At 36.2% G+C, this 23,345-nt stretch overlaps 1 non-coding gene across 1 annotated transcript; it reads left to right on the top strand.

The window, feature by feature from the left end:
* The first annotated feature begins 22,870 nt into the window (after window positions 1-22,870).
* On the top strand, window positions 22,871-22,978 carry LOC121498292. Its single transcript, XR_005989689.1, has one exon. It is a non-coding gene; the product is annotated as a U6 spliceosomal RNA (small nuclear RNA).
* The last annotated feature ends 367 nt before the right edge of the window (window positions 22,979-23,345 follow it).

Genomic DNA, 23,345 nt, shown 5'->3' with positions numbered 1-23,345 from the left:
AGAAGACAGCTGACAGTTCACAGGGGGATAGAGGAACAGTTCCTGGCAGAGGTGATGTTTAAGATGAGATCTGATGGGCAATGAATTGGCCAAGTGAAGGAGATGAAAAGTCCCAAGTAGATGGAAAAACATGTAAAATAAAAGGGAAAGGAGAGAACAAAGGAACAGAGATTGTGCAGTGTGCCCTGACTACAGCATGTCAGACTATGAGTAACAACAATGATAAGAAGAATAATATAGCTAAAGACTTAGAGAAGGGCTTTGTAAGCCATATAAAGTGCTGGGAAATGAGGAACTGGTGAAGGATTTTAAAGAATACCATGATAGTAAAGGAAGATTTTTTTTAGTGGACTGCCCTGTGAGAGAACGAAGTCATCAAAATTCACAGTCCTTATGATGCCGGTGGGAGTAGACACCTTGGGACATTTCAAGGTCAATATATCTTAATATATATTAATAAAGCTATTAATATAATTAACTATTAATATATAAAACATTATATAATAAATATATGTAAACTATTACCTTAAAAAAAAAGACACAGAGCCTATATGTCCCAATGTTTCAGTATGGTTCCAATACGGTTCCAGTATGGTTCCATTGTACAGGGCACAATGGCCATGTAATTTTATTTTAATCTGGAACAATTGTGAGAGAGAGTGGACACTGTGAAAAGTTATGCTCTGGCTACAGTGTCCACTCTCTCTCACAATTGTTCCAGGTTAAAAAATAAAATTACACGGCCATTGTGCCCTGTACCCATGAACCCTGAATCTTAATTTATCTCTCATTCTTTCAGACTTCTTACTGGAGAAGGTCTCTATTTCCAAGCAGGCTCAAACTTAACCCAGGGAGTGTAAGAAGTTGTTACTTTTAATTTTCTGTTTAAGGGAAGATATGTGGGTGTAATTATGCTACTCCTTTATTCTCTTCCCAGTACGCTACTGAGTGGAAGGGAAAAGCTTCAGGTTCTTGTACTATTTTATTTGAAGAAGGAAACACTTCCTGTTCTATTGTGCCAAAACTATTTATTTCTTTTTAGTGTTTGATAATGAGCTTTCTGCAATAGAAATAATCATTGTCGTGGGAAACTTTGCTACTGAGTAACAGCTGGGCTCAAGGGAATTCAGATGTGACCTTGGGCGAGTGTGGTCAAGACAATAAAAGAGAAGGTCATTACAGCAGACCCTAAGTGTTGGCCATGAGAAGCTTTAGGGGAGAAGGGAGACCAGAAGTCTGGGGCCAAAGTCTTTAATAAATTAGAGATTATGGTAAAAGTTTTCAAAGTGCAGCAGTAAAAGGGATGGGGAACAGTATATCTAAAGATGTGTACTGCAAAGGAGCAGGGGGATTTCCATAAGGTGGAGGAAAGATAATCTGGAAATGAAGGCAGAAGATGAGGATTCTTAAGCCAGAGCCTCAGAAGTATATATTAATTCTGCCTTGTGCAGGGAACCAAATTTTTGGCAACACTAATATAAAAGGAATGTTTATTTTTATTTTTTTTTTTTTTTTTAATTTTTTATTTATTTATGATAGTCACAGAGAGAGAGAGAGAGGCAGAGACACCGGCGGAGGGAGAAGCAGGCTCCATGCACCGGGAGCCCGATGTGGGATTCGATCCCGGGTCTCCAGGATCGCGCCCTGGGCCAAAGGCAGGCGCCAAACCACTGCGCCACCCAGGGATCCCAAAAGGAATGTTTAATGAAGAGAAAAAAGATGAAAAAACATAACTTAGTGAGGACCCATATAACAAAGGAGAAAAGCTGGAGAGGGAGGAGAATGGTGGGAGTCTGAGGGAGAAAATAAGAAACACAAAACACGGTAGGGTTTATAATTTGAGATAAGACAGATGATTCTGGGTTTCTTCCTTGAGTCGTGGGCCAGGAGAGCAAAGATGATGGCATGATGCACTTAACTGCTCTTAAAGTTCTAAAATAGTCAATCACATCGAACCCCTGGAGTCAGACTGGGGCTGTGGAAGGAAATAACCTTCAAATTTTGCAGGAGACAGGCTTCCTGGGGTGGGTTTGTCCTCTGCAGAAGTTCAGATCTCTCAGCATGGAGATGTCAGCTATTGTCTGGCTTTAACTAGGTGGTAGGGAGGGAGCCTCCAGAAAACTGTCCAAGGATTCAAGGATACAGGCAAACAGGTTTGTGAAGAGTATGCAAGGTTTGCAGGTGAGGTACGATTTGGGGGCACGTAAAAAGCATCATATCTGAAGCCAAACCTGGGCTTGATTTCTAGCTATACAACTAATAGCAGTGAGATCTTGGACAGATTTCTTGGCCAGATTTCATAAGAACTCTAAACCACTGTTTCTCATATGTAAAGTGGGGATAATAATAATAATACTTATTGTAAAGGGCATTTGTAACTATTAAATGCGTGAAGACATAGTGTTGAGCCGCATCCATGGCATGTAGTAGGTGCTGAACTAATGTTACCTATTGTTCTTATGGGAGGCCTTGTGACATGGTGTGGTTTTGTTCTCAGACTGGACATGGATCAGTGAAGGGTCCATCCATTTCTGATGCTTGGCTGTAGAGTCTGTGAGAAGCTCAGTGAGGCGGCATCGGTGAGCAAGACATGAGTGCAAAACATCTCCCCATGGAGGGTTTGCTCTGGCATTCCAGAGGTAGCTTGACCATGATCTGTGTGGGTGTGGCACTCTGGAGATTTCTCTGCTACACAGTGGGCCATAACTTCACCCTCTTGATCAAAGTCTCTAAGTTCAGGGATAGCAAGGAAGGCAAGGAAAGAGGTTCTGGTGGATTTGGTCCTCCCTGCCATAGGTAATCTATCTGAACCCTAGGGATAATGACTGCTCCCTATATCTGCTATTCCTGTGTCCTTTAGATTTTTCTTTATGCCTTAGTTAATACCTCTTTACAGCTAGTATTTCTTTGACTTTTGTCTCCTGATTAGACTCTGACTGCTGAAACCAAGGTTCAACTGAGATCTTCCAACTTCCAGCTTCTGCATCTGGACTGTATTCCTGCTTCCTCTGTGTACTTGTAATGCTTTGTTAACATCTGTTATGCGACTTCAGAGAAATAATAATATTGTTATTATTGTTATTATTATTAATAATTGTTATAAATAGGGATGTCTGGGTGGCTCTGTGGTTGAGCATCTACCTTTGGTTCAGGGCATGATCCCCAGGGTCCTGGGATCGAGTCCCGTGTGAGGCTCCCCACAGCAAACCTGCTTCTCCCTCTGCCTGTGTCTCTGCTTCTGTGTCTCATGAATAAAAAACCTTAGAGAAAAATAATTGTTATAAATATTGTTAATAATTAGTGTTTTTGCTGTTTTGTTATTTGTAATGCCTTTCTTAAACACTAGATGATGAGCTTAAGAGATAGAGCGTTTCTACTCGTGTTAGATTGGTTCTACTCCATCCTCGCCTCAGCACATAACACAGAGCTGCATTCATGATGATATCCTCAACAAATACATGTAAGTACAATAAGGAAGTGGTCTCAAAACACATGTATGTTGAAATGATCAAATTGGTAATAATCATGAAAACTAAGCATACCACTTCTAGTGCTGGGAAATAAATCCAATAATTAGCAATCCTTTTTTTTTTTAAGATTTTATTTATTTATTTATTTATTTATTTTAAGATTTTATTTATTTATTCATGAGAGGCACAGAGAGAGAGAGAGGCAGAGACATAGGCAGAGAGAGAAGCAGGCTCCATGCAGGGAGCCCGACGTGGGACTTGATCCCAGGAATCTAGGATCATGCCCTGGGCCAAAGGCGGGTGCTAAACCGCTGGGCCACCGGGCCTGCCCTACTTAGCCATCCTGACTTTGTATACAGCATATTGTACCATGTCTTCTTTTAATAATACAGAAATCAAGGGACATTTGCACATATAAAAATCCATCCTATGCTCAATTGAGAGCATGAAGTAAAATGTTGCCACACGACCACTAGGATATGCCTGATTGCCCCCATGGAATCATCTGACCCTAATTTCCAAATGCTCAGGAATAAATTTAATAAAGAAAGAAAAATCACTAACTAAATAAATGTTTCAAAGTACCTGTGAAGGAAAGGCAATTTGCTGACAAATAGACGGTGGGACCCCTATTGGCTTCCATAGTCTGGATTATGCCACATTTCCAGAGTCAGCGAATTTGTTTTTGGGAAATTTCCAGGTTTAATTGCAGAAGTAGAGTGATGACCCTGGCAAAATGAATGAGTCATTCCCTTTTTTTCAGAGGGCTTCTAAACTTCAAATCTGAGACTCCTACAGTGTACATCTTTACACCCACCCAACTACTTACTGAGGAGAAGGAGGTTTGAATACTTCTTCTTTGTTCAAAACATATTTAAAAAAATCAAATATAATGATTCTTTATGAGGTACCTTGATCATATTTAGAAACTATTGGTAGAAACATCAGTTTCTTAGAATTGAGCAATTGAGGATAGAGTATGATTTTGTTTGATTTATCCTGACTGATCTAACCCATCTTATTATTATATTCAACTATTCTCTGTAGCTTATATTTTGATTTTATATTTGGTTAACTTCATGCTCACAGAATTCATAAATTAACCTATGCATCTATACAGTAGGGACCCTTCATATCCATGGATCTAAATTGAAGAGTCAGCCACTGATTGGCAAAGACATACTATAGGTGGATGAATGTCTCTAATATCTACTCTCTACCCTATCCCCATTTTCACTATACTCATTGACATTTTTTAGCTTCTTGGGGTTAGGGATTGTGTTGTAATCATCCATTATCAGCAACTAATATATACTCAGTTACTGTGTGTCAGGTGATTTATCTCAGTCATTCTTTAATTATGAACTGATCTTAACAGCATGGGGCATCTTTCAGGTAAGAGAAAAAGGTGACAAGCCCTACCGCAACCCATTCACTTGTTTGCACATAATATCTTTATCGTGAATATAATAAACTGGCCTCGTAGGCCTCGTAAACTTTTTTCTAGATAAATCTGTAAAAATGTTATCAAGTTTTGAATAAGATAGGCTGTCGCAAAGTGGGAATTTCCCACCGGGGTAACCAGAAACCCTCTTTGGAGGCATGCAGCTTTTTAAAACTCCACTTGTCGTGATGAGCACCGGGTATTACATGGAAGTATTGAATTACTACACCGTACACCTGAAACTAATACGGACACTGTGTGTTAACTAACTGGAATTTAAATGAAAACTTTAAAAAATAAAAAATGATAGATAACATGAAAATAAAAAATAACATAAAAGACATAAAATGTTCTTTAGAGGAACATTTCTGTTCCTACAGTTCTGACTTCATCTTCTTTTTGTCTTATTCTGCTTCAGAATATTTTTCTCCTGATATATTTTCCAAGTTCGACCTCATTTGTTATGTCCTGCCTATTTATCAATTCTCCATGGGCCTTAAAAGAATTATTATTTTGTCTTAGTCCTGATTGGTGTTTATAACACCTCCTTTTCACATATCATCAACAGCTGTTATTAATATTTGGCTTCTACTCACTCCTGGATCATTTGAGAGGACATTACATTTAAACAAACCTCACACCAATCTTTGCAGTCCCTCTGGTCTTACCCTGCTCACGTGAAATGATGTCATGTCATTTATCATTTTTCTTTGTCCTGAATGCCTTGCCAATGCTAGAATCATGAAGCAATGCACATATGTAAACAAATGTAAACTCAAGACAGTAATGCTTCCTTGCATTATAATAATAAAAGCTTCTCTCCCCATTATCCACTCTCCCTTTCCCCTATTCTTGACACTATTAAAGCCTTTTTTTAAAAGATTTTATTTATTTGAGAAAGAAAGAGCAGGGGGGAGCGCAGGGAGAGAGGGAGAATCAGGCTCACCCCCAAGCATGGAGCCTGACATGCTTGGAGCCTGTCCATCCCGGGACCCTGGGATCATGTTCCCAGCCAAAGGCAGATGCCAAACTGACTGAGCCACCCAGGCACTGACACCATTAAATTCTTATCTATTGATTTGAAAACTAAAAAATTCCCCAATCCTTAGTTATCTGAACAGACCCAGATTACTGACCATCAGAAATTCTGTTGTCATTGCTGTTGTCGTTGTTTTAAATTGCAGAATAATATGGCAGAAGGTTTTTCTTTGTTTTTTCAAATAAGATTGAGGTTGGAAAAACTGGCCCATGAGTTTACGGATTATTGCCCTTGTTCTTTCTGAATACCAGAAATAAAATTGCCTCTATTTTTTTTTATAGTCTTCCAACATATCACCTTTCCTATTTTAGAAGACTTCAAAAGTAATTGCCAATGTTCCAGTAACTTCATTAGTTAATCCCTTAACACTCTAGCGAGTATGTCATCCAGAGCTACAGAAATGATACAGTTCAGTAATTGGAGAGGAAATCAGGGTCGGTATTCGCAGTATCTTAGACTTTATTAGTATCATTTTGCTTTCTTTACTGTTTTCATAAAGTTCTAGTATTTTCTACTTTCTTTTCAAGTCCTTTACACACATTTCCCATACTTTGATTTTCCTCCCAACGTGATATGTGTTCTCAGGCTTTCAACACTTTTATGGACTTACACCTAACACCTCTCATTCTTTCACTAATTAAGTAAACAGTTTCACCTTTTCTGCCACTAACATGTTATCAGGAAAGAGATATTCTGATGTGTCAAGTTATCTTTGAAAAAACTCTGCCCTTTTGGTCAATAGCATAGCTTCAATTTTCCCTGGATGAGACATGGAATGGATGCTTTATTTTCAGTATTAGACGATGCAAATATCAAGTGATGGTTCATGCAGTAACCTTTTTAGATATTATTCAAAAAGTTAGATTTCTTTGCTGGCATACTTTTCACTCTTAAAGCGACATCTATGAGTTATTTTCAGCACCATTTGAATAATAAAAAAAATACATTAGTTAAAACAGCATAAACTTATCTGGCTACTGGATATTTGAACACATTTGAAAAATCATACTATTTTAATGTACACATATAAAATTATAACTGATGTACATATTAAGCACCTATAAGCAGGGTCATTTGAAGGCACATACTTTAAAGGAGATGTGAATTCACTACAGACTAAAATATACCCTTAATATTCATCTTTAGAGTGACAATTTAAAACAAAAGATTTTTTTTTGAAATATTTTGGTTGACTTTTCCCAGTATCCCAATTCTGTTTAAGCTCTAGAAAAAGAACTACTTATTCTTGGAAATCATCTGTTGATGATTTTAAATAATTTTTTTTCCTTTGATGTAAAAGTAGTCTAAATGGAGTTGTTGGAACAACTAAGATAATAACTAGTTTTTAAAATAACTAGCACCTTTATTCAATAACTTAAACTAAAATATATGACATGAAAGCCATGACATGTCACTTAAAAGTGTGTAATCAGACTAAAAGCACCCATTCTCTAAGAGACATACACGTAGAATTCTAACTGTGAAGAATTTATGGATTTTCATGAACTTATTAAATACTTTCTAAAATTTTAGGTAACACTAATTTAAATTTATATGGCCTTGTGTTACAATCCTATAATTACTGTCTGTTCTTCCTTTTGAGAAACTGGAGCTAATTTCATTATGGGTTATTATTCCTAATCCCTTAAATCCCAATAGGAGTGAATTAAGTCATATAATACAGTAAAAATCAATCTCTGTTTATTCATTGAAGATTGTTAATTTTATGATGAGTGGCTTTTATATCAAGTAACATTTTATTTTACTGAGAGATTTTGAAGATACAAAGATTTAAATTAAAGGAATATTTTCACCACTAATGGCAAGGAGTTGGGATGCTAGAAAAGGTTTATTTTAATTCTTAAACTTATTTTTTAGAGCAGTTCTAAAGTTATAGTGAAATTTATTAAAAGTGCAGAGTTCCCATAATACAGAGTTCCGAACTTCTGCCCACTATTAATAACCCCCACCACAGTAATACATTTTGTTACAACCAATGAACCTACACTGACACATTCTACTTACCCAAAACCCATAATTTGTTGAGGGTTCCCTCTTGGTTTTGTACATTCTCTGGGTTTTGACAAATGTATAATGATATATTTCCACTAATATTATGGGATAGTTTCACTGCCCTAAAAATCCTCTGTGCTCTGCTTACTCTCATCCTTTTTCCCTTCTTAACCACTGCCAACCACTAAACTTTTTAATGTCTGTAGTTTTGCCTTTTCCAGAATATTAAATGATTGGAAGCATATAGTATGTAGTTTTTTCAGATTGTCTTCTTTTAGTTTGCAGTATGCATTTAAGTTTCTTCCACGTATTTTCATGGCTTAAGAGCTCATTTCTTTTTTGTGCTGAATTTTAATCCAGTGTCTGAATGGACCACAGTTTAGTTCTTCCTTCACCTACTGCTGTACATCGTGATTGCTTCACAGTTTGGCAATGATGAATAAAGCTGCCATAAATATCTATGTTTAAGTTTTATGTTTTCCATTCATTTAGGTAAATACCAAAGAACAAGACCTCTGGATCACATAGTAAAGGTAAGTAGAGTTTTGTAAGAAGCCACTAAATTGTCTTTCCAAGTGGCTGTACTGTTTTGCCTTCAATCATCATTGAATGAAATTTCGTGTTGCTACACTCCCTCAACAGTATGTGGTTTTGTCAATGTTTTGGATTTTGACTGGTCTAATAGGTATCTATTAAATATGTGGTACCTCACTGTCATTTTGAATGATACATGTTGTTGTAGAATAACGTGTGCTGTTGGACATCTTTTTATATGCTTATTTTCCATTTGTATATCTTCCATGATAAAGTATCTATGCAAGTAGTTTGTTCAGCTTACAACCTTGAGATCAAGATCTGAGCTGAGGGGGATCCCTGGGTGGCACAGTGGTTCGGCGCTTGCCTTTGGCCCAGGGCGCGATCCTGGAGACCCGGGATCGAATCCCACATCAGGCTCCCGGTGCATGGAGCCTGCTTCTCCCTCTGCCTATGTCTCTGCCTCTCTCTCTCTCTCTCTCTCTCTCTCTCTCTCCTCTCTCTGTGACTATCATAAATAAATAAAAATTTAAAAAAATATATCTGAGCTGAGACCAAGAGTCAGATGCTTAACCAACTGAGCCCCCCAAGTGCCCCCTATTTTGTCCATTTTTTTAAAGATTTTATTTATTTATTCATGAGAGGCACAGAGAGAGAGAGAGAGAAAGAGAGGCAGAGACACAGGCAGAGGGAGAAGCAGGCTCCATGCAGGGAGCCTGAAGTGGGACTCGATCCTGGGTCTCCAGGATGACGCCCTGGGCCAAAGGCAGGCGCTAAACCGCTGAGCTACCCAGGGATCCCTATTTTGTCCATTTTTAACTGAGTTCTTTGTGTTCTCTTATTGTTGAGTTTAAAGATTTCTTTGTGGGGCGCCTGGGTGGCTCAGTTGGTTAAGTGGCTGCCTTTGGCTCGGGTCATGATCCCAGGGTCCTGGGATGCAGCCTCCTCTTGGACTCCCGACTCAGTGGGAAGCCTGATTCTCCCTCTCCTCTCTGCTTGTGCTATCTCTGTCTCTCAAATAAATAAAACCATTTTTTAAAAAAGAATTCTTTGTATATTTTGGCGAATAGCCTTTATCAGAAGTGCCTTTTGCAAATATTTTCTCCCACTCTGAACCTTGCCTTTTCATTCTCTTGCCATTGTCTTTCACAGAGCAGTTTTTTTGTTTTATATTTTAAAGATTTATTTATTTTAGAGATAGAGTGAGGGAGGGAGTACAGGTAGGGGCAGAGGGAGAGAGAGAGGTAGAGAAGCAGACTGTCTGCTGAGCGTGGAACGTGAGGCAAGGCTGAATTTCACTGAGATCATGACTTGATCCAAAATCAAGAGACGCTCAACTGACTGAGCCACCTAGGAGCCCCTAGAGCAGCTTTTAATTTTAATAAAGTGAAGCTTATCAATTATTTCTTACATGGACCATGTCTTTGGTGTTTTATCTTAAAAGTCACTGCCGTACCTAACATCACCTAGACGTTTTTATGTCAGATTTCCTATGAGTTATATAGTTTTACATTCTATCTTTGTGTCTCTGATCTATTCTGAGTTAAATTTTTGTGAACACTGTAAGGTCAGTATCTAGATTTTTTTTTTTTCTAGCATGCAGATGAGCACTTGTTCCAGCATTCATTTATTGAAAACAGTCTTCTCCATTGTGTTGTTCTTGCTACTTCATCAGAAGCCAACTGACTATATTTATGTTATGGGTTACTTCTGTGTTCTCTATTCTACTGATCAATTTGTCTGTTCTTTACCAATACCATGCTGTCTTACTCTTGTATCTTGATAGTAATCTTAAAGTCAGTTAGTGTCAGTTTTCTGACTTTGTTCTTGTTCATTATTATGATGGCCATCCTGAGCATTTTCCCTCTCCATTTAAACTCTCTAGTATCAAATTAACAATATCTAAAAAATAACTTGCTGGGATTCAGATTGGGGTTGTACTAAATCTATAGATCAATCTAGGAAGAACTAATTTCTTAATGACATTGAGTCTTTTTATCCCTGAATATGGAACATTTCTCCATTATTTAGTTCATTTTTAATGTTTTGCATCCTAGTTTTGTAGTGCTTCTCATATGGATCTTATACATGGTTTGTTAGATTTATAGCTAAATATTTAATTTTGGGGGGAGATGCTACTATAAATGGTTATGAATTTTTAATTTCAAATTCCACTTGTTCATTGCTAATATATAGTATAGAGATTGACTTTTGTATATCAATCTGTATTCTTAAAACTTGCTCTAACTGTGTATTAGTTCTGGCAGTTTCTCTTTGCCACTTCTTTCACGTTTTCTTTATAGAAGTTAATGGATCTGTGAACAAAGATGGTTTTATTTTCTTCCTTTCCAATCAATCAGTATACCATTTATTTTCTTTTTGTCTCATTGCATTACCTAAGAATTTCCAGTACAATGATGAAAAGCAGTGGTTACAGGAGCTTTCTTGCCTTGTTTTTAATGTTGCTGAGAAAGCTTTGAGTTTCTCACATTAGGATATGGTGTTAACAGTAGGTTTCTTTTTTGTTGTTTTTTGTTTGTTTTATAGATATTCTTTATCATGTGTTTTCCTCTGGTTCTCTTTTGCTGAGAGAATTTTTTTTTTTTTTTTTTTTTTTTTTTACCATGGATTGGTGCTAGGTTTTGTCAGATGCTTTTTCTACATCTATTGACATGATCCTATGACTTTTCTTTTTAAAACTGTTGATATAATGGGTTACATTAATCAATGTTACAATATTTAACCAGCCTTGTACACCTGGTATAAATATCACTTGGTTATGGTATAAGATTTTTTTTATGTGTTGTTGGATTGAAATTGCTAAATTTTGAGGATTACATAGATGGAAGATTTGGTTGGTAGTGTTTCTATTATATCTCTGCCTGGCTTTATTATTAGGATACTTCTTGCCTCACAGAATGAGTTCAATTGTATTTCCTCTGCTTTTTTCTGAAAGATATTGTAGAAAATTGGAATAATTCTTCCATAAATGTTTGGTAGAATTATCAGCTGAATCTATCTGGGCCTGGTACTTTCTGTTTTTGAAAGGTTATTAATTTTTTATTCAATTTCTTTAATCATTGTGGGCCTATTTAGATGGTCTGTTTCTTCTGGTATAAATTTTGGCAAATTGTGTCTTTCAAAGAATTGGTCCATTTCTCCTAGACTATCAGATTTGTGGGCTAATAGTTATTCATACCATTTCTTTATTATCACTTTAATGTCCCTGAGATCTATAGTGCTGTCTCCTTTTGTCATTTCTCATATCAGTAATTTGTGTCTTCTATTTTTTGCTATTTATTCTGGCCAGAGCTTATTAATTTTATTAATCTTTTCAAAGATTGAGATTTTAGTTTTATCAGGTTTCTTTTTTGCTTTTGTGTTTTCAATTTCATTGACTTCTGCTCTAATTTTATTCTTTTTTTTCATCTGCTTAATTTAGATTTAAATTGTTCTTACTTTTGTAGTTTCCTAAAGTGGAAGTTTAGGTTATTGATTTTATATCTTTCTTCTTCTCTAAAATTTGCATTCAGTGCTATACGTTCCCCTCTAAGCACTGCTTTTTTGCTGCATCACACACATTTTGATAAATTTTATTTTCCTTTAGTTCAAAATATTTTTGAAGTTTCTCTTGTTGGGATGCCTGGGTGGCTCAGTGGTTGACCATCTCCCTTTGGCTCAGGGCATGATCCCCGGGTCCTGGGATCAAGTTCTGCATCAGGATCCCTGCAGGGAGCCTGCTTCTCCTTCTGCCTGTGTCCCTTCCTCTCTCTGTGTCTCATGAATAAATAAAATCCTTAAAAAGAAGTTTCTCTTGCTATTTAATCCTTGACCATGTTTTATTTAGTAATATGTTGTTTAGAGGCACCTGCGTGGCTCAGATGGTTGAACTTCTGCCTTTTTGGCTCAGGTCATGATACCAGGGTGCTGGGATGGAGCCCTATGTAGGGCCCCCTCCTCAGCAGGGAGTCTGCTGCTCTCTCTTCCCTCCTTGTGCTTGCTCTTTCTCAATCTCTCTGTGAAATAAATAAATGAATAAATAAATAAATAAATAAATAATCTTTTTTTTTTTTTTTAAGAAATATGCTATTTAATCATCAGGTATTTGGAGATTTTTTTCCAGCTTTCTTTTTATTATTGATTTCTAGTTTAATTTCACTGTGGTCAAGAGCAGACATTGTATAGTTTTCTTTACTATAAATGTGTTAAGGTGTGTTTCATGGTCCAGAATGTGATCTATCTTAGTTTCATATGAGCTTGAGAAGAATGCATATTGTGCATTTTTGGATAAAGTAGTTTATAAACATGAACCATATTTTGCATATTGATGGAGCCATTGAGTTCAATTATGTCTTTACTAATTTTCTGCCTGCTGGATGTTTCCATTTCTGATAGAAGGGAGCTAAGGTCTCCAACTAGAATAGCAAACACATCTTATTCCCTTTGCAGATATATCTACCAAACTTGCTACCTTTTTTTTTTTTTTTTACTTTTTGCCCTTTTCCTTTGTTCTTTTTTTATTTTTCACACATTTTTCTATTCTTTCTGGTTTTAAGTGAGCATTTTATATGATTGCATTTTCTTCCCCTTCTAGCATATCTATTATACTTTTCCCCTCTTACTTTTCTTACAATTGTCCTGGAATTTGCAATATAATTCTTACAGATAACCCTAGTCCACTTTCAGATAAAACTCTGCCACTTCTCAGGCAGTGCAAGTATTTGCAATTACAAAATATTTCTAATTCCTCTCTCACATCCCTGGTATCATTATTTCATTTACACATAGAACTACATACAACCATATATAGATGCATATATTTGTGTGTATGTGTACAAGGATACAAAGTAAAATACTTCCTTACAATTATTTTGAACACATTATCATGTTAGGTAGATTAAGAATAATAAAATTGGTTGTTAGTTTACCTTTGTTTATTCATTTTCCAGTGCTCTTTCCTTCTTTATGTAGATCTGATTTTCTGACCTGAACAATTGTCCTCCTCCCTGAGGAATTTCTTTTAACATTTCTTCAAAGCAGGTCTACAGGGAACAAATTCCCTCAGTTTTCTAGTTTTCTCTATTGTCTGACAGTTGGTTTTTTTTGTTCTATTATATATATTATATATATATTATATATATATATATTTTTTAATGTGAATCTTTAAACACTCTGAAAACCCTAAACTCATCCTTTATTTCTGATGTTCTGCCAAGAAGACCCTGGTAATCACTTTCTAGAATGCACTTATTATAAAGGAATTCCAGATGGCACTTTAAAACATAATTTAATGTAAATACCAAATATTGCTCAACACTCAATTGAAAAACAAAAATGAAGATAATTATAATTAGACCTACTTATATGTGGTGAGCAATTATCCTGTGCTAATCTCTGTGCTGCTTCTTTATAAGATTATTTTATTGAAGGTAATAAAGCATAAAATGTACGTACTATTATTATCTGGCGAAGAACCTGAGATTTGTTTCCTTCCCTTGGAAACTAGAAGACTTAATTTTACTTCTGAAAAGACCTCATAAAGATTGAACTAGGTGGTCTCCAGAACTTTGTAGAGATTCCAGGAGAGCAGGTGAAGTTAGTATTGGATTTTTCCTCACTAGTATGTAAAAAGCACTAGCTTTGTGCATAGTGCTGTGCCATGATGCTCTGGGAAATACAGCAACATGTAAGATCTTATCTTCCCTCAAGAATTTACATTAGAATGTAAATGTAGGAGAGACTCAACATGAACCTAAATATCTGTACTAGAATAAAATGTGGAAAAGGGACATGAAAGAAAGAAAGAAAGAAGAAGAAAGAAAGAAAGAAAGAAAGAAAGAAAGAAAGAAAGAAAGAAAGAAAGAAAGGTGGAGAGAGCATTCCCTGACTTGAAGGACTAGTGTAAAGGGTGTTGCGGAGATGAGGACAACTGAGCCAAGCTCTGAGGAAAGAAAAGCATTAGAGAAAGCAGAGTCATTCTAAATGAAGGCAATGATGAGAGCAAAAGCTTGAGGGAAAAACACAGCATGTCCATAGAGAACAGTAGTTTTCTTGTATTGGTGGGAATCTTAGATGTCTTAAAGAAAATGATGACTGTGAAGCTACATCATTAGATTGGGGGAGTATGATGGATGGCTTTGAATGCCAGGCTAAGCCATTTAAACCTAGTTTATTTGGCACTGGAGGACCACTGGAGGATTGCCAAAGTTTAGTAAAGATCCCAAAATCTGTAATGTTAGCCAAGACTTCACTGGCATCTCTTCTACAATACTGTATTTTGAAAAAACTAAGAGTGAGAGATGAATGAACATGCTCAGTATTGCCCATGGTGAGAGCAAGCAGACCTTAAATGGTAGGATGTACAATTTTCTGTTTGCAGTTTTTAGGAGGTATCTCAAAAGTCCACGACCTATAGTAAATTGTGGTTTTTATGAGGCACTGATCTTAATCACAGGTAAGTAGTCTCTGGTAAGGAAACCAATCTCTCATCATTCTCATATCAAAGCTGTAATTGTCCAATTTAGTTTTTGTAGCGACTCAGAAAAGTGAGTATTATGGTTTTCATTTAGTAGCTGGGAATGTTTGCTATAGTAAAATGTGTGAATTTGGGTATCAAGGAGGATCTTGAGTTAAATCTCTGGTGACCGTAAGGAAATACTTTAATAAATGGTGAGGTCTCATTACTATCCTTCAAACCTCTTTAGTTATAATTTCTCCTCCCTTGACCAATTGTTCCTTAAAAAAATTAACTACTGGGATGCCTGGATGGCTCAGGAGTTGAACGTCTGCCTTCGGCTCAGGTCGTGTTCCCAGGGTCCTGGGATTGAGTCCCTTAATGGTCTGCTTATGCCTCTGGGTCTCTCTGTGTCTCTCATGAATAAATAAATATTTTTTTAAAAGAAAGAAAGAAAATTAACTCCTCTGCAGTATGAATTGGGGTTGAATGCTGGCAGGAGAGGAGGAGAGCATTCAAAGCAGCCTGCTCCAGGGTGCCTGGATGGTTCAGTTGGTTAAGCCTCTGATTCTTGGTTTCCACTCAGATCATGATCTCAGGATCCTGGAATGAAGCCCAGCATTATGCTCTGTGCTCAGTGGAAGTCGGCTTGAAAATTCTATCCCTCTGCCCCTCCCCTAACCCATGCATGTGCATGTGCTCTCTCAATCTCTCTAAAATAATAAATCTTTTTAAAAACTTAACAATAAAAAATAATAAATCAGCCTGCTCTGATAAACAGCTATGCATCTATTCATGCTGCCCACCCCCACCACCTGAAATCCCTTTTCCATTGAACTCACAAAACCCACTCATTCATTAAATGAGACTTCCTCTATGTTTTCAGATCTGGCCCTTTTCTCCTAACAGTAACCTCCTAATCTCCTAACTATCCCTAAGTAGGTGAGTGTCGTTGTCATTGTTGCATGCTCAATGATTATTACAGCGCTGGCCCATTATAGGTACTTTTTTTCTTTCTTTCTTTTTGTCTTTCTTTCTTTTTTTTTTTTTGTTTGTTTGTTAGTTTGCTTATTGTGGGATTCTCCAAATCCAGACCTTGAAACAGAGATTCAAGTATGACTTTGGCTGCAGTAACTTCTTACTATATATGTCTCCTGAGTCAAGGGAAACAAAAGAAAATACTATTGGGACTTCAAGACAAAAAGCTTCTGCACAGCTAAGGAAACAATCAACAAAGCTAAAAGGCAACCTTCAGAATGAGAGAAGATATTGACAAATGACATATCTGGTAAAGGATTAGTATCCAAAATATGTAAAGAACTTATCAAATTCAACACCTGAAAATAAAATAATCCAGTTGAGAAATGAGCAGAAGACATGAATACTTTTCCAAAGACATACAAATGGCTAATAGATACATGAAAAGATGCTCAACATCACTCATCATCAGAGAAATAAAATTCAAAAATACAATGAGATATCCCTTTGTACCTGTCAGAATGGCTAAAATTCAGAGCACAGGAAACAACAGGTGTTGGTGAGAATGGAAACTGATACAGTCACTCTGGAAAACAGCATGGAGGTAAAAAAAAAAAAATGATTTCTTTATTTGAAAGGCATGAGGATTACCAGTGTGGAAGTGGAGAAGAAATACAGGAACAGGAAGACAGCCAATAAAGGGTGTGTTGTTAAGCCAGCTTCCACAGCAAGCAATGGGAGTTTAATCCTAACAGGCAACTTTAGGAAATAGTTTAAAACACACCCCTTAGATTACACCAGCTCAGAGGTGTGTGAGCTGGGATTTTATAAAGCAATTCCCAACATTGGGCTTTGCTTTACACTCCTAGGGTGTGAGTTCCCTGGCACCTCTGGCAGATGTGCAGGATCTCTGGACAGAAGGACCCATAGTAATGGGGAAAAATTCCTCAGGCAGGAGATGCAGATAATGCTATTGACATCAGCCAGGTGTACAGATTTGGTAGGGCCAGAGGGACATGGCGAGGGCATAGCCAACATTTGCCACAGTGTGCAATAAATGGTGGTTGTTATCATAGCAAGCAACCAGCTAAGAAAAGTGCAGAAGACTGCAGTTGAGCCACCCATGCTCTGGTTAAGGATGGGTAATAAGTTTTGTGTCTCTGCTGAAGTGTCACACTCCAGTGGAGAGAGCCCTGTGCACAACACCGAAATGCAAAATGCCAGCCTTTTTGTATAGGAGAGATTCTCCTAACCCACTTGTCAGCAGGACAGGAGCACTGGGCTGATTTTAACAGTAGAGCTGGTAGGTTGTGTCAACTCAGGCACGCTCCCTGACCTTGCCACTGGACAACTTGATTAATTGTGAACAAACGGTCACAGAGAAGTCAAACAGAAATGGAAGGGATGAGAAAAGCTAATGAGCCGTAAAAGATCCTGAAACAGCCTGAAAACGAGTCTGATGGCCCTTTTTCCTTTAAATAATAATCATTTGCGATGATCAGGAATTTCTGCTTATGATACAAATAGTGGAAATTTAGGGTTATCCCTTCTTGCGATTCATAGAAGCCTCCACAATAGCCGCCTCCATTTAGTTGGCCAAAGATTTTGTCAGTCACATGTACCTTATAGATGAGGTAACAGAGATTCCTTGTCAGTTTTGATTCTGAGTTTTGCTGAGCAGTAGTTTCAAATTTTAACTTCGATGTCAAACAGACTTAGGTTTTGATTCCTGATCCACCCTTCACTTAGTTACTTACGATGTCACTTTGGGCAAGTAGCTCAAACTCTCTAACTCCCAGTTTTCTCATCTGTCAATGGAAGATGTGAAGGGGGTACTGCATACACCCCTGAGAATTAACATAATGCATGTTAAGGTTTATTGCCCTGAAAGATAGTAAGAGCTCAATAGTTTTAATGCTGATGTTCCTGTGGTTGTATGTGTAGTCAAAATGGTGGCAACATGGTTGTATTAATTGTGGTATCACTGGTGTACTATTCCTTTCCATGGCTGAATGCACTGGAATGAACATGGACTTTGAAGGAAAACAATCCTGAATTTTAATTCTACGTATGGATGTAGCTGTGTACTATTTGTTTGTAAGAATTACACTAGGAAATGCTTACCAAACACCAAGTTGTATTTGGAACTGAATAAAAATTAACAGCTCAATACACATGAGCTTCCCTTCCCTCATCCCTCTGTTTCCAAAGATGAGTGGTTCTTACAGAGTATTTGTAGGATATTTTTTGTTAACTTTTTTTTTTTTTTGATAATTCTAGCATGGAAGAAAATGTTAAGTGTTTCATCTGTACTGCAAACTATTTGACAGTAAGACTGAGGCAGTCTTTCCCATCAAGTTCATTCAACAAAAATAATTTAAGTCTCAGGGAATGTGACAAAAAACAAATTTGTGAGTCTGGAAAGTATGCCATGACCCCAAATTAAAAACTTGGGTAAAACAACCTCATCACCATGATGGGGAATAGAAGACAGGTTAAATAGATGAAATCTATAAATACAGTTTAGGGTTGACTCAGAAAAATTACACATCTGGGATCCCTGGGTGGCGCAGCGGTTTGGCGCCTGCCTTTGGCCCGGGGCGCGATCCTGGAGACCCGGGATCGAATCCCACATCGGGCTCCCGGTGCATGGAGCCTGCTTCTCCCTCTGCCTGTGTCTCTGCCTCTCTCTCTCTCTCTCTCTGTGACTATAATAAATAAATAAATAAAAAAAAAAAAAGAAAAATTACACATCTAAGACCATGAACACGATGTGAAATATGCTTCTTTTCTCATATGTAACCCTTTGGGTAGGAGAGTGGCTTTTCACCCTGTTTTTTATCACTTTACAAAACAAAATATTTAATCACTTGTAAAGGAAATTTGGCAGTGGAAAATTGTTTTGTTTGAAATCATAGAGGTGGATGTTTTTTTCTGTGAGGTAAGGACTTTCATAATTCATTAGGTGATAGGAACTCATATTAAGTTGTGCCCAGTCTACCTCACAATTTCGACATGTAATTTGTCTGCTGCGATAAGAGTTGCCTTGATACTTTTATGGTAGAAGTTGCTACCAGTATAAAATTACAACTTGGCGTTTCATGAGAGGTATGCATTATCCTAATACATTTTTGGTACCCCTTTTATTACATAAAATATTTTATCTTCTAAAAAATTTGAATTATCCCAATTTCCTGCTTTCGTGGTGTGTTTTATTATAGTAAATGTTATTAATGTTTTTACATGGATTATTTCATACCATAAGATGAATATCTTAATTTGAATTAAACTTTAAAAAAACGATGAGCTTCAATTAAATGAATAAACAGTCTGATGTGGGCTTTAATTTCAGCCATCGTATGTCTCAAATAAGTTTATAGCTGCTATTTGGTGCTTCAGTTCCTCTATCAATAAAATGGAGCTTTTTTCAATATATTCTATAGGAAAGCTTCCTGCCACTCCAAAAAGCTAGAATTAAAACTCAGATTGTTTCTCTCCAAAATCAATATTCTTTCACTTGTCCTAGGTAACCGAAGGGAATAATCATCTTTTCAAAGTCTTTCTATGTATGTGTTTTTCATGAAGAAGAAAGTCTAGGTAATATTTAAAGCTAGGAGAGTCATATCCACATGCTTGTATGTTATTTCTCTTTGTCTCCATCTCAGTTAGAGGTGTTAACACATAAAATCACCCATTTGAGACCTAGATGCTTCTTCTCAATAGAATGCAAACAATGAACCAAAGAACCTATTTTTATTGACTAATGATGAATACTTCTGGTTTTGGCAAATTACAGTTAAATAGCATGGCAGACATTTCAACTGTTCAACTTGCATTTACTGCTTCTTTCTAGTGTACCATAGGTTTATACTTCCACATTCCCTTCCATATCCTGACTAGGAAATTAGGCATAAATATGGGACTGTTAGTGGAAATGATGAGTGTCACTTGTAGGTAGAAGTTCTTCATTGCTGGGACAGAAATCTCCACCTCTCCTCTTTTACTGTTAGGAGTATTGCGAATGCCTGTGGTAGCATGGAGGAGTAACATTGAGCCTAAACATGGAAGGCACTGGTCCCAGCACATGGCCTCAGCCCCCAATAACTCTTGACTGTATAAGTCATTAACGTCATTGTCTTAAAGTCTTGAAAAATTTGAATTCTTTATTATTGCAGGATCACTCAACCAATCCTGACTAATGAATATGGACATGAAACATACTGACTTTTTTGTTCCAAAAGTAGCACTTTGAATATTTTGTACATCGATGCTGCTTCAACATTCAAGCATTGCAATAAAAAAAGGTCAAATTCCATAATTTTGAAATCACTTGCATCTCTCCCTCTTGAGGCAATATTCTAATAGAAATATGAAGAAATATAAACTCTTGATTCAATTTTCTCATCTCTAAGTGGAAGGCCAAACTTCATAATCACATTATCAAAAGAGAAACACAAATAATGAGTGTCTTACAGGACTCTAAATAGATGAAAGCTATTTTTCAATTGCAAACTATTTTTCTCACATCATGATAGTTGAAGAAAGTTTCTATCAAGTCCTTAGGATTTTAGAGTGAGTTTCTCTTACACTCAAAGTGCCATTTCATTTCCAACATACGAATAATATTTCATAAATAAAATGAAGCTTATGTGTATTTATTTGTTGCCATATCATATTAAAATGGTGCTTATTTTTTCATCATATTAGGAAGTTGTATTTGGAATATTCTGTCTTAAGTTACAGACTATGTGATATACTTAAAATGCTTGTTGTAGGGCTCTCATTAGCATCTCAAAGATAGAGGCATTTCCCTCTTTAAGCACCTGAAATTGTAGGGAGTGAATATTGATGTTGTCAAAATATATTAAAACACCATGGACAGAAAAGATAAGTAATAATTTCAAATAAAAGCCCTACATCAAAAGTTAGAAGGGCAGATGCTCCAATTTGCAGATTCTGTAGTATATCTTTACTATGAAGCTAGTTTTTATGAAGGTAATTGAATGAATCACATTCCAGTGTTTTATACAGTAAAGATCGGTTTATTTTATTATTAAGGATTCTTCTGGGATCCCTGGGTGGCGCAGCGGTTTGGCGCCTGCCTTTGGCCCGGGGCGCGATCCTGGAGACCCGGGATCGAATCCCACATCAGGCTCCCGGTGCATGGAGCCTGCTTCTCCCTCTGCCTGTGTCTCTGCGCCTCTCTCTCTCTCTCTCTCTCTCTGTGACTATCATAAATAAATAAAAAAATTAAAAAAAAAATCAAATCCTTTAAAAAAAAAAAAATTAAGGATTCTTCTTTGCCAATGTTTAATACACTAGTTAGATTTTATATTAAATGGAAAAAATCTTAATTCTTGCTATATTTTTTCCTCTGTGGCTAAGGTTTTCCTTCATGTGGTGTATATATATATATATATATGTATATATATATACATATATATATTTCATAACTTTTCATTTCTAATCATGAATATTTAAAATCTTAAGAATTCAACATCACTCTTTTTTTTTGGAGAGAGGGGATTCTTTTCTAAAGAAGTAAATTTGGAGGAATGTTATTGAATACCTCTATATTGTTAAGTATCTTCTCATTATAAATGCAAAGCACACTAAAAAAAAGTAAAGCATGCTTATTTTTAATATTTATTTATTTATTTAAGATTTATTTATTTACTTGAGAGAGGGGCGAGAGGAGTAGAGGGAGAGGGAGAGAGGAAGTCAGACAGACACCTGCTGAACACAGACTCCAACACAGTGCTTGATCTCACAACCTGAGCTGAAATCAAGAGTAGGACATTTAACCAACTGAGCCATCCAGGTGCCCCTTAATTTATAGCATTTAGAAATTAAAGAAAAGTAATAAAAAGAAAAGTTAAATATAAATAAAAATAATAATAGCCAACACAAACTGGGCACCTATTTCTCATAAAATCTCATATAATCACACTACTTATGAAAACACAATTGGCATTTCCTCTGTCCTATTTCCTAAAGGTTGATCTTATTTTCTGTATAGATTTTTACCCTGCAATCTTTATTTTGAAGACAAATTTATACATTTAATTATTCTTTGAAATCAAGATTTTGGAAGACATTTAATATTTCATAACTTCATATACCTGAAATGGTATGTGCATTCATTTCCCTATACTTACACATTTAAATTATTTCATGTTTATAATTAATGATATAGTTAATATTCTTATATATTTATCTTTTAAGATAAAGATAAATGAGGTATATATGCACTTTAATATAATAAAGGCCACATATGACAAGCCCACAGCTAACATCATATTCCATAGTGAGAAGCTTAAAGCTTTTCTTATAAGGTCAGGAACAAGACAAAATGCCCACTGGCACTAGTTTAATTCAACATAGTATTAGAAGTCCTTGCCAGAGAAATTAGGCAAGACAAAGTAATAAAAGGCATCCAAACTGGAAAGGAAGAAATAAAACTGTCACTATTTGCTGATGACATGCTATTATTTAGGAAATCTTAGAGTCTCTATCAAAAAACTGCTAGAACTAACAAAAAAATTCAGTAAGCTTCAAGAATACAAAATAAATATACTAAAATCTGTTGTTTCTGTACACTAATCTTGAACTATCAGAAGTCAGAATTAAGAAAACAATCCCATTTACAATTTCATCAAAAGGAATACGAACAAATTTAATCAAGGAGTTGAAAGAGCTGTATATTAAAAAGTACATGGTGTTAATGAAAGAAACAGGAAGACACAAATACATGGAAAGAGATTTCATGTTCATGAATTAGAAGAACTGATATTATTAAAAGCTCCAAACAACCAAAGCAATCTGCAGATTCAGTGCAAACCCTATCAAAATTCCAATAGCGTGTTTCACAGAAATAGAATTGGTATAGAATCACATAAGATCCCAAATAACCAAAGCAATATTTAAAAAGAGGAATAGTGCTCACTTTGGCAGCACATATACTAAAATTGAAATGATACAGAGAAGACTAGCATGGCTCCTGCACAAGGATGACATGCAAATTCATGTAAAGGAGGAACAAAGTTAGAGGGAAAAACTCTACCAGAATTCAAACTTTATTACAGAATAATAGTAATTAAAACAGTGTGGCATTAGAATAAGAACAGACTCATAGATCAATTGAACAGAAGAGAATACAAGAACAAGCCCACACATACATGGTCAATTACTTTGACAAAGGATGTACAATGAACATGGACAGTCTCTTCAATGAATAATATTAAGAAAAATGGACAATAAGTAAATGAAATTGGACTCATTTCTAATGCCATACACAAAATTTAACTCAATATGGATTTAAGACTTGAATGTAAGATTTGGAATTATTAAACTCCTAGGAGGGAAAAAAAACATAGGTGTCAAGTTCCTTGACATAGATCTTGATAATGATTC

Source organism: Vulpes lagopus, chromosome 8, assembly GCF_018345385.1.
Source record: "Vulpes lagopus strain Blue_001 chromosome 8, ASM1834538v1, whole genome shotgun sequence".
Classification (NCBI taxonomy): Eukaryota; Metazoa; Chordata; class Mammalia; order Carnivora; family Canidae; genus Vulpes; species Vulpes lagopus.
Note: the sequence above shows the minus strand (reverse complement) of the source record. Positions and strands in the feature narration are given on the sequence as shown.